The following is a 15,757-nucleotide window of genomic DNA, read 5'->3' as shown; positions in this document are numbered from 1 at the left end:
GCATCGTTATAGTTCCCCTGCACTGGGACGTAGTTTCACAAAGAGGGCATGAGCAAGCAAGCAAGCATCTTAAGACACTCCTCAGAGACCTTCTTTTGACTTTGGCCAACTCCTGTCCTCTGAAGCCTCACGTGGGCTTTTTGCAGCTCCCATCCTGATGTCTACGTGTGTCTCTTCATACTAAGTGAAGAGAATTTGTACATTTATCTTAGCTTTGCAAATGCTGGAGCTGAGGACCTGAGGTTGTAAGGGTGCTGCAATGCTTCATCATGCAACGTCACCCAGATCCTTTGGGAATGCCAGAGCTCAGGAAAAAGAATAGTTTTGTTGGTAGTTGTTAGTTCTAATTAACTGGGGGGTGGGGAGCATCGGAAACACAAACACTTTGGGGGGGGGAGGGGGGGAAGGTCAAGCTTCTGCTTATTTTTTTTAATTTGAAAGGCAAACTATGAGCAACGAAAATATAAGCATTACAGAAACAACCTGTGTCTGAGAACAAGGACATTTTAAAATTGAAAAAACGTCAGCCAGGAATTTTCACCCTTTTAAAACAAAACATATTAATTGCACTGCTCCACAACTTTGTGGTTTTAGGTAACCTCTTTAATTTTACATCAGACAGGCCAAGAAAGTCCCTGAAACACCAACCCAATTTTAAAGGCAGAAGGAAGGGAAGACAAAGAAAGAGGAAAAAAAGTGAACTACATATTCATAGACGAGTCAAGATTGAAAAGGTATTCAAAGAACAACAAAAAGAGGACCCCTCTAATGCATTATAGAGGATGAAAAATATGAAAGGTGTTTAATTGCCTAAGCAGATGCCAGCAGTGGAATGTATGAAAAAGCAAAAGCAAACAAGGTTTTCTGTCCCCTCAGTTACAAGATAAAACGTCTGCATTTGCCAGCTGCCTCTGTGTAAGGAAAATGAATAATTTTAAAATGTGATTATCACAGGAGTAATAGCTTACTGAGCACAGGACGAATTCTGCCATTAGTACATGCCTCACTCACCCTGATCACCGAGAGATACCATGGGACCATCTGAAAGGGGTTCCGCTGTGCAGAAGTGCTCAAAACGAGTGCAGTTATATTAAATGTAGGAGGAAAGAAGAAAGGTACGTGACAAACCGATTCAAGACTCCAGGAAGCAAGCCACACAAATGACTGTTGAGTTGTGCAATGACTCAGCAGGAGAAAAAAAAAATTTAAAAAAAAAAAAAAAAGAGAAAAAATATAGCAGCAGATAGGAAAGCAGGAAAATCTTTTCTGCAAGAAATGACAGCTACCATAAAAAAATAAGTAAAATAAAAAGAAACAAGAAGAGTTCTCAGTCTGGAATCTCGCCTAGTCCCATAAGCTCTGCGCGCCAGGTTGTTTCTCCTAATCAGCCATTCTTTACTACCCTTTGCAGCACACCTGAGCAAGCAGAGGAGCAGGAAACTGAGCTCGCTTTAACCCCTGCTTCACCACTACCTCTGCCCAGGTAGGCTGATAATGTGCTTTTCTTGGCGAGCAACATGATAGGGAGCCAAAGCCAGGACAGAAGTCAGATAAGCACACAGAAGAAAGAAAATACTAGCCTGGGGAATCCAGAACAAAATCAGAAAGGAGCAAGGGTGCGGCAAAGCCATCTCCTGGCCCATCGAGCCAATGAACCTGGTCGGGGCAGAAAGATGGCATGATATTTCTGCACCTCCTCTGTTGTTCTCCTAAGAAACTAGCATGAAATTTAAGCTCCCGTTTTACTTGCCTAACTTTACAGGACAGCTCTCCCATGTCTGTTGAGGCTCAACAGCTCTCCCTGAAATGGCAAGATTAAATGTAATCTGTTAAACATAGATAACGTAGTCCAACCAGATGGATGAGACAAGTCAAGCTGTGCAGATTTCACTGCTCAGTTTGAACACATTCTCACACTCTTTCTCTCCTTTGCAAACCTTTATGCAAATAGCTTTTCAAGAACATTTTAGTTCTCTACCCTCCTAAATTACCTGAGGCATTACTGTCCCTTCAGTTTGGAACCTAGCTGCAGGAGAAACACCAAGGCATTCAGGTAGCTGCCTGGCTTGAACCACGTGGCAAAGTTCAGTGAAATTTCAGCAGATGCTTACGTGCTTTGCAAAGCTGGGGTAGGAAAAAAAAAAAAAAAAAAAAAGTATCAGGTAACCGTAATTCCTTTCCATCATTCTTCACTCGCAAACCCAATCGCTTGAAAAACACCATGCCTTATCGCTTCCTTCTCCTCTGCCTTTAAAATCACTCCTGGCATGGTTCCACCAGTATAAATTCTACACAGTATCTCTGCCATGATTTTGCTTATGCATAAGGGTAATAAAAGATGAGAGGATGCCAACACTTTCTCTATGCAACAGAATATATCTGTATAACTATGTTGGCTAAAGCAGGGAGCTATAAAGTCAAACAGAAGAGGAGAAAAGGCCAGAAAATCTGACTAGGGCAGTTGAACAGGTAACAGTACTTAGAATGATTTTCTAAATGCCTGCCTTTGCCATCATACCAACCTTTATGGCCAACACAAGACACTGTCCATTCCCACCAGTAGGAAAATTAATCCCTGCAAGGCAAGGAAAGCTGGGGCTTTATGGCTAGCACATGAAAATCCGTGTATTTGTATAGCTGGATGGCTGGCAATGAGGGATCAAGATGGACCCTGGACTGTTGTGTCAGAATAAATTACAGTTAAAAACAGGAAGACATAGTGAGGAGAATCACAACATCTCCACCATCGTCCTGACACCTGTGTCAACATTCACCACTCCCCAGCGCCTTGGGCGGAATTCTTACAATTCACAGGGTTGGGAGGGGGAGCTAATAAACAAGGACAATCCTGCTGAAAATTGCATGCAGCCACTAAATCCACCTTGCGATCCTGTTTCAAAAGACCAACAGGAATAAAATAAAATTTAGCCCTGAAGGAGTTTTTATGCTTAAGCCACAGAACTCTTCACAATTAAGTCAAATTGTTCCTGTAAAATGGCTATTTTTGTTACCCTTGCTTAAAAAAATGGTGTAAATAATGCAGAAGACTCATCAGTAGCTGAGTCTGTAAAGCCTGGAATGAAACCCAAGAGTCCTAGCCGCCTTCTTTCCTTCATAATAGCCTTCCCTCCATAAAAGGCGACCACGGACAACACTTTTTTAACTCCATGCTAACAACCTGTTTGCACACAAACACAGAAGAACAACATTTCTCCTTACCAGGCACTCCCTACCATAATGATGTACGCTGGGGGGAAAAGTTACTGGGAAGAGATAACTGGTAGACTTCTGTCTCGCAGGTAACACAGCATACAGTGCATTAATTGGGGGGTTTTTTTAGTACGATTAAGGTAACATTTCATTCCAGTTCATATTGCATCACATCAGAAGCTGGAATATTTCACTGCAACCTTTAACTGTCCTGACTCATGCCATCAGCAATAAAATGCCCTCCCGGGAAAATAAATAAATAGACAAATAAAGCCTTAATGATTTGGTAAAGCACTTACCAGTGAAAGCACACTGTCCCATTATTTTTAAGACATTAAAAAGGGTTACAGATGCAATATGCTAACCTAAAAGGACAGGTGATTAACAGATTTATAGCTTTTTCAGTTTGACAGAAAAAAAAAGAAAGCGTGGATTGGCTTTTGAAAGCGTTTGCCTCAAGCACCCAAAGGGTAGTCTGGAAAATGAATGCATTTCTATTATGTTGGCACTTGTGCAAAAAGGCAGGATAATGAAGTGACCGGGCTATTAGCCTTCCCAAAGAAATGAGATACTGTTGAAACCAGTGCACATCAACTTCAGGGCCCAGGAAAATGGCAGTAAACAGTGCTCTTCAAGCTTTCCTCCTCCCCCCGGTAATCACAATGATTTTAGAACTGACAACGGCAAAAGAAACTTTTTAGTGCATAATGAAAAACTCAGCAAAAAGAGAAGGTTGTGAGAGAACAGGTTAAAAAATAAAAAAGGTAAGAATATAGCGGACAGAAGAATAAAATTGTAAGATATAATACAACTTCCAGGGAACAGAGCAGCCTGACAGGCAGCACTTCCAAAAGACTCCTGTTGAGTATTGGGTTTATGGAATAGACCGACAGCTAACAAAATGTCCCGGAAAGCCAGTCACCCGTTCCTTGCTCCTCACATCACCTCCACACTACCGTAACGCTCGGAAAAGAAAGTTCATCTTGTCATCAGGCCAGGGAAAACCCCAGTGCCACAAAAATGAGACCGTAACCATTACTAAATCTCCTTACCTAAGAGGAAACACGCACCTAGAGGGAAAGACGAAGAGCCTGAAATAGAAAAAAGTGGAGGAAAAAATAGCACCAAACTACCAGCCTGACAGAAAAGCTGAGGCCCCTCAAGGAGCACGGTTTCAGGGCCTGTTTACAGAGCCGGTACTGAGGCTTCAAAAACCCAAACTACTTAATACAGCATAAGGAATTACCCTACATCAGCCAAGCCACGCGTGGGAGCTCTCAGGCCGTGACTCGCAGGGGAGGACGTGCATCGGTCCAGACTCCACCGGTGGCCCAGCCTTCCCGTCCTCCTTCTCTCTGCAACGCAGCCCAGCTGCAGCCCCTTATCTCCTTATCTCAAAGTACCTTGCTCACCCCCCCGCCCAATCGACCTCCAGTTCTGCGTCCCAGCGGCGTGCCAACTTTGGCCCCATGAACGGCCCGACCACAACCGCAAGGAAACTGGAATTAGGCTTGAGAGCCCTGTTTTTAAGCAGGACGTGGTCGTGGATCTCCTGTTGCCGCTTTTTGTGCTTTAGAAATCTTTCTGTCTGAAAAAGGAGCTGAATCTCTCTCGTTTCATGAGAAGTTAATTTCCAAGCCAGGCTCCTCTCCCTGCTCTCGCGGAGAACAAGGCTGGTGGCTTCCCAGAGGGTTATGACCGGTTATCTCCGTCTCCCTCTCCGCTCTGATTTCGTCCCCAGCCTGACGCTCACGGGCAGTTCAGAGAGTGAGACACTATTCCATGTGACAAGCCCAAGCCAGAGCTCCTTCCCTCCCCTGTAGGGTTTTTTCCCTCCCAGAGACAAATGAGCTCACTGAAATGCCTTTTGCAAACTTTATTCGGAAATTGGGTTTTTTAAAATATTCTTTCCTAGTTTGGAAAAACATTTGCGATAGCTATTCAAACAGAACAAAAAAGAAGAATCAGCTGCTCTGTTCTTATCTCTGAAATACATCAAATTAACCAGGTAGTTAGCCAAAGATTTTTACATTTAATGTAAGACTTAGCAACATGTTTTCCAAGAAAACTCTTGGTACTGATTTCTATGAGTTTCCTAAGATCCTCACAGTTAACTATAAAAGTCTTTCAAGCAAAATCTAAATGATCTCTCAACTATATTAGCAACCTCTTCTTGTTTGCAATGCTTTATTTTTCACGTAGTAAATGAATAGGCAACACCAGCCAGACCTGATGCCTCACATTACATTTTGGAAAACCTACGGGAGGGAGCACAGTTAGTCAAAACCGACAACCCTTTCTGTTCTTGGATGGAGATTGACATCATCTTGTATTCCCATTATATAATTAAAACTTTGAACATCCTCTTGTTCTATTGTAAATGCAGCAGTAAGTAAATGCGTTCTGTAAGTAAATGCATTTTGTTTTCTTGGCACATGAAAAAAAGATCTAATGCACTGTTAGAGTACAAGAAGATTTCCTACCACACAAAATGTGTTTGCACATGAAACTTCCTGCTAGGCCACACTCACACCATGACGACATTTCCCACTTTTTCAGTTGCCGTTAACAGCTAGCACCAATTGTTTACACACAAAGCAATGCAGTCAGAAATGGTGACAGAAAACGTTGAACCAACCCCTTTCTCAGATTTATGTCTTATTTTCCACCAGGATGCTGTCACATGCTCACTATTGCACAGAGAGCTAGTCAGGGTCAATTAATTTCTTTTAGCACACTCAAGACGCCTACACAGGTAGCAAAAATTATAATTTTTCTTAAGTTCAGAGGTTCACGATAGTGGCAAAAGGTATTCCTCGACGTGCACTTTTTTTCCTTCCTGTTCTGTTTGTACACAGCATCAGAAAATGTCAAACATTAATGGGTACTGTTTCTCTGATTTCACTAACTTAACAAGTGTTTTGGGACAGCTGGGAAGGGGGGAATGTTTGGGCCAGGTTTGGGAAAGAAAGTTTGAGAGACAAGGCATGGTATCAGTAGGCATATGAATAACTTCTTAACGGAATCAGCAAATGCAAGTATATCTCACCTCATCAGAGGTTACATCTGTACGTATTCCAGTGTGCTCTGTATTAAACTCATTAGCTTTTGGCTTCCTTTGAATTCCTAATGCATACTTTTCCAAAGCCAGTTATATCACAATTTTTATGAAATACACATGCAAGGGTAAAGTCATTATCAAGAGCAGGCATATAACAAGTAGCATGAAATACCTACAGTTTCTATTTCAGTATTTCCCCTCTTCAAACAGCACTGAAGATGACGAAAGTTATTTCCAAAACCAGAATTTCTTGTTTGCTACCTGTGCTGCACACCTGACTGTACTCCCTACCGATCAGCATTCCCATAACCTGATGAGCGATAATAAAACACCTTTAAAACCCCAAACAAAGGCAGTTCTCGGAGCACTCTACTGCCAGGAATATCAACGCTCTGGCTGGAGCTCCCCACGCATGACTTGGTAGCCAAAGGGACTGGAACATCAGCTGAGAGCTCACCGGCCCTCTGCGAAGGACGGTGACATTAACTCGCCGTTGCGCTGATCACCGACGCGGCGCACGGCAGTCCCGCTCACCCACCACCCGCGAGTTTTCGATGCGGTGACCCTGCCGGTACCTTTTTGCTCTCCTACCCTTGGCACTCTCCTCCCCGTAGCGCAGTGAGCCATGCGAGAAGCACGGCATGACTGCAACCTCTCGCCTGTCGTTAACGTGACAGGCTCTAAAACAAATCTATTCTCCAGAAAGTCACATCTGGTGCATTAAGCCCTGACTGCGTTGCATCTCTGAGTCAGTATTATTTAGTAACTAGTCTGTTTTCTTCAACTTTCGGACTCATTTTAGAAAAACATGTACTGGAACATTATGTATCCTGCAGTTTTACTGCATGCTTGTCTTTGCAGTTTTACTGCAGGCTATTGTCTCGTACAGGTCCCAGAGTTTTCAGACGGGCAGGCGCAGACAATAGCATCCCTGAGTATGAAATGTTTGCTGACTCTTTTAGGCCAAACAGTCAAACAACCACCAGGTTTTTTCTAGCAGGTAACATCAGGGTAAGTTGCCAGAGATGTACTGTCCTCAAAATTCCATGCAATACCGCAGCATACATTTTTATCTATAATTGCACAAGTCCTTTTTTCTAGTAAGTAGCAGTCTGAAGTTCTTTCCTATGAGTCTTTCAATTTCTGTGCATCCAGACTGCCTGGTAATACTTTTTCCTTAGCAGGCACTAAGAAAACTTTGTGTATGCACAACAGAGAATAGGCAAAAAAAGTTACCTTCTGTTCTTTTATGAGCCACGGGGGATTCGTCAAAAATTTTCCCTATACAGAGGCACATCTCGATTCAGAAAGAGGTCAGGTACTAATAAAAAAGCTTGCGTGGGCATCAGCTGGTGTTCAACAACATTTTTACATCTCAATGGGTATTTGTTACCAATGCCATATCCTATGTCGATATATTGTTAGCTGTAATCAGATACGAAATCTCATTTGCAAAGTCTGCTGCACCAGTGAGATCAACACCTTGTCTTTCCCTTGCTTCTATGGAGTTTGTGAAATGCATTACATACTCTAAAGTCAAAGCAATATTTCACAGTACTTCAACATGACATACAAAAATAATTAATATGTTGCTGTCATTTCCCTGTAGGAGACAAACAACTATTCCACAAGGCAAACAGCACTACCCGAGTGCCTCTTCTAGCACCTGAAACTCCAACTTCACCCAGCGAGAAGGGAAGATGAAGTTAGCTGCCTACCTTCTGCATATATTTAGAAAGCCCCGCACAGAGCAGAAGTTGCCACAGTACAACACAATTCTACGTGAAGCTGTACTTGAGAGCCCCTTCAGAGGTAACAAATTTATAAACACGCATGCAGAAAAAATATCTTGCCTGCTGTTTTTCAAGGAGCTGAGGAAAAATGAGGAAATATTTTTGTTGCCAGACCAACTACTAGGACTTACATGACCTGCATAAATGTCATTGGGACTGAACGTGACCTTGAATTATAAGCGCATCAGAATACAATGTGCAAGACTCAATTTTAGAATTTCTTGTCATTTCACTGCAAATCTCTCAGCATTTTGTATTTTCAAAGCTCCAGTCACAGAGTCAAACAGCTAAGAAATAGTCTCAGCTTTCACTATAATTATTAAATCATCTTGCAGCGGAAAGGTGAACAACATGACCCATCTTGCACTTAAAAATTCAAACTGGAAGGCAAATTAAAAAAAAAAAAAATAATCAAAGTGCACCTTAAAAGGCGTAATTTTTAAAGTCAATCTTGTGATTTTTCAGCAACTTGACTGCTGTTTTTTAAATGCTTGAGGGGTCAGTCATAGTATAGATGAAAACCCACTCTAGTAGATCGGCATTTCTTCAAAACGAGCCTTTCAGTCTCTGGAGTGACTGCACATATGCAGCCTAATTTAGGTAGGGGTTCCCACAAGAAAACAAAAAATGGCAAAAGCCACCACCTTCGGTATAAAGTAGCACAGGCTGGCATTAGGATGAGGTATTATCATATAATAGAAGAGATGAGTGGCCAAAAGAAGATGGAAGAGAGACTAGAATTAAAAAGATGGAGAAATCCTTTTGGGAGGCCTAGTAATTTGTTCCGATCTCTCCAAATTAAGTGTTATACTGACTTTGTTCAAGCACAGGACTATGAGTCAGCACTGGACCATACGTTACTCTTCACTTCTCTCGTTCATAAAAGGGAAGCACGTCACATACGAGATCATCATGTGCCCTGGCCAGCCTCAAGCACAGGCAAAAGAAAAATAACATCAACAGGTAGAGAAAAAGTCAAAACACTCCGTGTGTGATGACAGTGAGATATTCTAACCAAATGAATTTCAAACTTATAAAATGTCAGTCTACTGCATTAGGACACCAAACAATGCAACAAACCAACATAAAAAAAATATCCATGCTATTTCCACTAATAAACTTGTTTTCCATTCTCTTGAGAGAGAGAGAGAACAGGAAAGAAAAGGTATAACATACCCAAGTGCGTACTACCTTTTTCAGTCTACTATTGCGTATGCACGTGATTTCACTAATGTTAGTATCTCCCAAAGGTAGGTAGGTACATGCTCCTAACACAGCTGCATGACAGTTTTAAGACAGGCCTTCTCTTTCACCCAACTTGATCTCATTCTTTAATCCAGCATTTGCTCATAAAAAGTGAGTCACATCTGCAGTTGGGAAGGAAGAAAACCAGAAAATATGCAGTTATTTACTTTATGATATTACAGATGCTTTTCCTCTTCTCATTTTATCTATGATGGATGCCTGCTTGTGCTATTTGCCAGTAAAAGAAGTGCATTAACCCCACTGTAACCCCCACGTCCAAGGACTGAACACAAAAGGAAACACATGAACTAAAAATAAACTGAAATTTTCTATTGTTAATTTCTGCCATGGTAATTTACAAGGTATGAAAAGAGCCAAATAAAAACCAGAAAAACTGTTTACCAAATCAGTTTTAACTTCTTTCCTTTTAGTAATGTTTTACAAAATTTAACGTCACAACTACATTGTGTTAGCACCCGAATATATCAAGTATTTTTAACATCTTCACTACTGCTCAGAGGAGCTGAAAGTACTGAAAAGGCCTAGGAGTTTTCTGCCCCATGAACTAGCATCATGTGCTTACACTATTATTCTCAATGACATTGAAATGTGCATTTATACAGCACTCTTCAGTAACGCCACACGTGTCACTAAACCTTTCTCCACAGAATCCACAGAAAAAGTGCACAGCAAAATCACTAAGTGCTATCAAATTCTCTTAAAGGACTGTACTCCAGACGGTATGAGTCATTTTGGAGAGCTGCAGATTGCTGACGGAGCACAAACTTGAATGGGAGTAGAGCCACCGATAATCTGTGGAACCACTAGACGTCTACATGAATAACCCCCCCCCCCCTCTTTTTTTTTCGTCCTAGATTAACCCATCGCGGTTTTGTGAACCCACACAAATTTCATCTTCAAAGTAGCAAGTTTGAAAGACTCACGTACAGAGACATAACAGCACTTCACCCTTGCAAATCAAGTCTTCGCTGATACTTCTCTGTCTGCAAACAAACTGATCAGGATTCTTCAACATTATGTACTTTGACAGGACTCGACATTAGGTGCCAGATTTAAGGAGCAGCTGCATTCCAGCTGGCATAACTACACACGCTCTTCCTTGCACAATGAGCAGCCAAGAAGGTTCAAGCAATTCCAGCCCTACTCTTTCTGGTGGCTTTCCTGGCTGATTTCTGTGTAAATGCGGTCAAGTATACATTCCATTGTTCAACTGACTGCACGTTGATGCATCTGAAAATAATTTAGAGGATTTATAATTATCTTTGCTCTGACATTTCCTCACCGAAAAAGAAAAAGAAACAAGGAAAATCATAATCGAGAAACTGAATTCAATATTCCTTGAAGGGAAAAAAAAAAAAATCTTTATCTCCACTAAGTCTCGTTGCCAAGAAGTTCAGATGCTCCCTTGCCACATCATACTAGCCTTTCTGACCTGTGCGCGTAACTGAGTAACTAGTTCTCGGGGAGCTAAAGTTCTCTCCTGAAGTTCATATGCAGCAAAGCACAGACCAGTATTCGTTGCTTGTGTGCCCGATGGCTCTGCCGACCCCGCAAATCCTACAGTTCTTGTTACAGGGACAGTCACAATAGCAGCAAAGCGCCTTCAATTTGCCAGCCCCAAATGGAGAAAAGAACAGAGCAATGAGTAAAAGTAGTTTAAGCGTTTGCGTGTGAATTTTTAAAGTACCTAGAATGTATATTTTAAATGAGCAAAGAAGCGGTCCTGATCTTAAAAAGCAATAAAAGGGATTGGCAAAGGTCAGCATAAACAGGCCCAATACAGAATACAACATTGTATTCAGGGTCTGTCTGCATCTGGAATTATTTGTGAGCAGCTGTTCCTGAGAAGTTCCATGTGTGGTCAAGCCCTCGAAAGGGAGAATGTATTCAAAACCAGAGGCGTTTGCTGGAGAAAAGGTTTTTGTGTGATTCATGTGTCTCCAATGTTTGTTAACGTACACTGACGCGTGGAGAAAAGAGGTATTATTCCTACAAGTAATCAGTCCTACACACAAGCCAAAGAGCAACATCTCCACCAAGCTAACCACTGCTCAAGAACTGGAGAGAAGCCATTTTTGCCAACTGGAGAGGCACCACTGGGAAATGGGGGAAACGAATTAAATATCAGGCATGTAACTTAAAGAGAAGGGGCTGCAAGCTATGGATGTGCACAGAGAGATCTAACATGGAGAGTGGTAGAGATTTCCACAAAAATATGTATTGCAACTGTTAATATCTCAATAATGCTAAAGGCACTGGGTGAAGAAAGCATCGGAATACAATGCTGCTTCAAAATTAATACCCAGTTGCGGGTTTGGTTTTTTTAACTAAAACTATCCTCCCTCATTTTAGTTTTCTTTCTAAGAAAAAGCTTCTAATTTTGCACTCATAATCAATCAATCATGCATGCTTTTATAAGCAAGGGAAAATAATAATTCAGGTGTCAATCTGTATTCCCAAATCAGACTGTGGGCTATGCCACTTAGAAACAACAAACTTAGTGTCTATTAGCCTGAGGCAGGCAGCGAAAGCAAAGGCAAGGGGATGAGTACCAAGTGCTTCAGGACAACACTATGCATATACACCATACCTAACTGGGAGAAAAGGGGAAGAAATCTGTTATGCCTAACATGGCTTTTTCCCCACAAGAACTCCACTTGTGATGCTGTGAGCTGTCACAGCACTTTTTCCAGTAGCATAATTATCTCCCTATGAAACTTGCTTCCCTCTTCAGAGTATCGCAGGGGGAAGGAGGAGCGTCGTTGTCTTCTCTTTCCCATAATGAACCCCCCAGCTGGCAGCCTCAGCATCTCTTCTCTGCTTCTTAAAAATCACACTGGGTCCAAGGCTACAGCTTGAAGCTTAGCTACTCCATCATCCCAGCGACCAAATCTGCAACATCTTACACAAAGAACAACTCTCAGCTTTGCCAGCGCGGCCCCCATACAAGAGCAACAGAGCTCTGACACTTTCACAGCTTCCCATGGGGATTTAAGTATCAGATAGGGAAGCGATCAGAGGCTTGTTAATCTCATTATATTGCTCCTGCAAAAAGCTATGCGCAACCGTGGCTGTATTAAATTAGTTCGTAGACAAAAAAAGTCAACGCAGCTTTGGTTAACCTTCTGGGCATGATTTTAATGGCTCTCTGCAACCACAAATACTCAGATTTAAGAACAACCGTCTTCTGAAACTGTTATCTTACATTGGTCTTTTTTCCCCTCAATCATTAATAGGGAACGGAGATTTTCAGTCTATGAAAATCTAAGTATTTTCATGTGTGCCCATAAGCAGCTCCCTTGGTAGTATAAGCAGCCGGGAAAGTCCCCTTTTAAAGGGAAGCTGTCAACACCGTGCATCAGATGAAGCTGTGCAAAATTAAGACATCATTGTAGTTTCCTCTTCTTGTTTTATTTTTCGCAACCCGTGCCTTGTTTCTGGCACTCCATCTAGCCTGCTTTCCTTTTGGTGGACCATATGCGACCAATTTAACTTCAGAAAATTCTTCAAATCTGCTCCTACACTTTGGATGTTGCCCTAGACTAACACTACCAAGAGTTGATTTCAAAGTAGGTTTTGCTCGTGCAAAAGCACGTTAAAGGTAGCCTTCAGGAGCTGGGATGGCTTACGGGCATTATTTTCAAAAAGAACATCTAAGTTTCAAACACATGAACAAGTGTGTTAGGCCACACGCCTGAAGTCAAAACTCACTCTTATTTCAAGTGTAGCAAGGGGCTCGCTGTGTGTTTGATGCCATACAAAGTTCTAGCCTTAATGTTGTATCACTAATGGAAAACATGAAAATTTTGTATCATGGCCCCTCTTCCCATCACTCCGAAGGACGAGATTTGCTCAGACACCACACAAAAAAAAAAGCGTACTAAGTAGTTTAGTGCTTTTTATTTACCTTTTGACTCTTGATCTCATGGTATATATTGCTATGGTTTTCAAAAATTTTTCTCCCAGCACATCTTTATTTAGAAAACAAATAGATTTTCACATGGTCGCCATAGGTGTATCTACTTCAGATAGTCGGGTATTTTATATAAATAATTTTTTAAAAAGCATGACATGCATTGGTCCAGCACACTTACACTCCTAAAACAGAATTCAGCAGAGTGACACTGAACAAGCTGCAAAGAGATACAGCGTATGTTTACAAATTATATTTGTCTAATACAGTAAGTAAAGCTATTCCATTGAAGTATCAGTAAGAGAAGGTATACAGAGAACAGATTGAAAAGGCTTGGAAATTTTGCATTCATGTTTCAGAAAAGAGTTTGTCTATTATCTTCTTACATTTCACTTTTTAAAAGGACAAAACCTTCTGAAATACACAAATGAAGAAACGTGGCCAGAAATTAAAGCATGTTTGCATGCTTAAAACACTCCTTAAGGGCTGAAATCTCATCTGCTACATTCCAATCCTGAACAAGGTTTGGAGCACTAATTTTTAAACCCTGGGGGAAAAAAGTTGAGAAATCCTTGACTATTGACTAGCGCTGTGAATAGGAAAATTGCTGTTTAATAAATAATGAAAAGAAGAAAACACACATTGCTGGAGTTGATTAGTGTGTCACATTTGGCCTACAACAGTGAGCTGCACCCAGAGACTCAGATCAAGTGGAGAGTCATAACAACAGAACCACCCCCTCTAAGAGTGGTGAAATCCCATCAGGACTACACACTGCCTTAAATTCATTTGCCAAGAGAAAGCAAACCATTACCACTGCCTGTGTATCAGCTCGACATCCAACAAAGCCATCACCTTATTTCAGCACAAGCAATAGGATGCTTGTGATCAGCCAGCCAAAATTGCCCCCAGCTTGAACTGTCTGAATTAAAAAACCAAGAGCTGCGTTAAACTCTTGGCATGCGTAACAAGGGCTTTCTAGTCTCTAACATCACAAGAAGTGTCAGGTTAAAAGTCCTTCCCCAAGTTTGATTAACCAGAGATTTCAGGCCTCCGAGGAGCTTCAAAGTGAACCTAGAGTAATTGTAAATATGTAACCCAACAAGCAGTAATGCACTGTCGTCTTCTGGATGCTTCAGAAGTTTATTCAGCCGTGGCACTTACTGCAAGGGAATGCAAGGCGGGCAACCCTTTATAAATTCAAGTGGAAGCCACGACGATGAGCTAACACTGATGATCCAACACATACGCACTGTTCCTGGCGCAGAAAGCCGAGCAGAGGTCACGCTTGGCTCTGACGAAGGTTGCGCAGCCAGTTACGACCACCACGTCCCATAACCGAGTGTGGTCTTTGCCACCACAAAGCATCTCGGACCAGACGCTGGATGCTATTGGCTTTGAAAGAAAACTGTAACAGGTCTTTTAGTAAGTATTGCGCTTTGACTTTACCCAAAGGAGGAAGAAAACCCGATTAGTTTAGGGATTGCGTAAGAAAAGGCAACTGACAGAAAAACAGGTATTACATCACCCCTGAGGTGTCTCCAGAGGTGCTGGGATAACAAATGTCACATTCACAGTTTTGGAAGGAACGAACACAGGACGTAAGGGAAGCTACAATGTAAGTGCTGCTTCAAAGCAAGGGTACCAAGTTCAAATTCCTCCCTCATTTCCTCCCATCATCCCCACTCTAAATCACACTCCGGTCGCTACCACTAGGCCAGAACAAAGCAGCAGGCACGAGCGTGAAACACGCATAAGTGCTGAAGTTTACATTTTAATTTGTTTTCTGGATAGATGCTTCAAACATGTTTGTAAACATATTTTTTTCCTCCAGAAACAGTACACAGAAAGCTCCTTCAACAAATAAACAACAACAACAAGCAGTTAAGATACAACAGTATGTTGCCGTTCTAAGAAACTGAATGTAACTGAGGAGATGCCTACTCCAGTTCTCAGCCCTTGCCACTGCCTCCTGTTACTATTTCCAGTATACATTCATTCAAATGAATACACAAAAGGTGTACATCTGCCTTTTTTTCTTTTTACGTGAATACACATTGAAATCTACCCTGGTCTAAGTCAACCGCTAAATAGCTGCCTGCTTTGGTCTTTATCCTCATGACTGGAAAGCTCGGACACCATCCCAGTTCTTCTGCCTTCTGTCCATCACATCCACCATTTCAAAGTCAACTTGCTTCTCCCTTCCACCACCTATTCAGTGGTTTGTTTGGGTTTTTCCTTTTCTCCAGGCCGATAACTGAATGGAAGCTGGGAATAACATTCCTTTTTGTGACACAGGACCACTGGTGAAAGACGGGATTTACCTTCCTTTAATGACCACTGTCAGGAGCAGAATATCAAAACATTACTCTCTGATCCCTGATACCAGGGCCTGAAGTTTTCTGAAAGTATCAAACAATGGGAAGAAACACAGTTCCAAGCAAAGAACGACTAAACAAAAAAGCTTGGCAAAGGGGGATTAAACGATTTTTTTTTAGTGTTCTCGATAAAAAT

General features: G+C 41.7%; 1 protein-coding gene across 4 annotated transcripts in view; it reads right to left on the bottom strand.

The window, feature by feature from the left end:
- ARHGAP32 (Rho GTPase activating protein 32) overlaps positions 1 to 15,757 on the bottom strand; it is a 252,566-nt gene that overhangs the window by 171,148 nt on the left and 65,661 nt on the right. The window contains exon 1 of one of the 4 annotated variants that reach the window (XM_049799523.1): positions 7,508 to 7,583. The exons of the other annotated variants lie outside the window; for them this stretch is intronic. The gene's annotated coding sequence lies outside the window, so the exon portion shown is untranslated. Of the gene's footprint in view, positions 1 to 7,507; positions 7,584 to 15,757 lie in introns of those variants that run through there. 4 annotated transcript variants of the gene reach the window in all.

Source organism: Accipiter gentilis, chromosome 5 (genome assembly GCF_929443795.1).
Source record: "Accipiter gentilis chromosome 5, bAccGen1.1, whole genome shotgun sequence".
NCBI classification, from domain to species: domain Eukaryota; kingdom Metazoa; phylum Chordata; class Aves; order Accipitriformes; family Accipitridae; genus Astur; species Astur gentilis.
The sequence above is the reverse complement of the archived record's forward strand: the minus strand, read 5'-3'. Positions and strand labels throughout refer to the sequence as shown.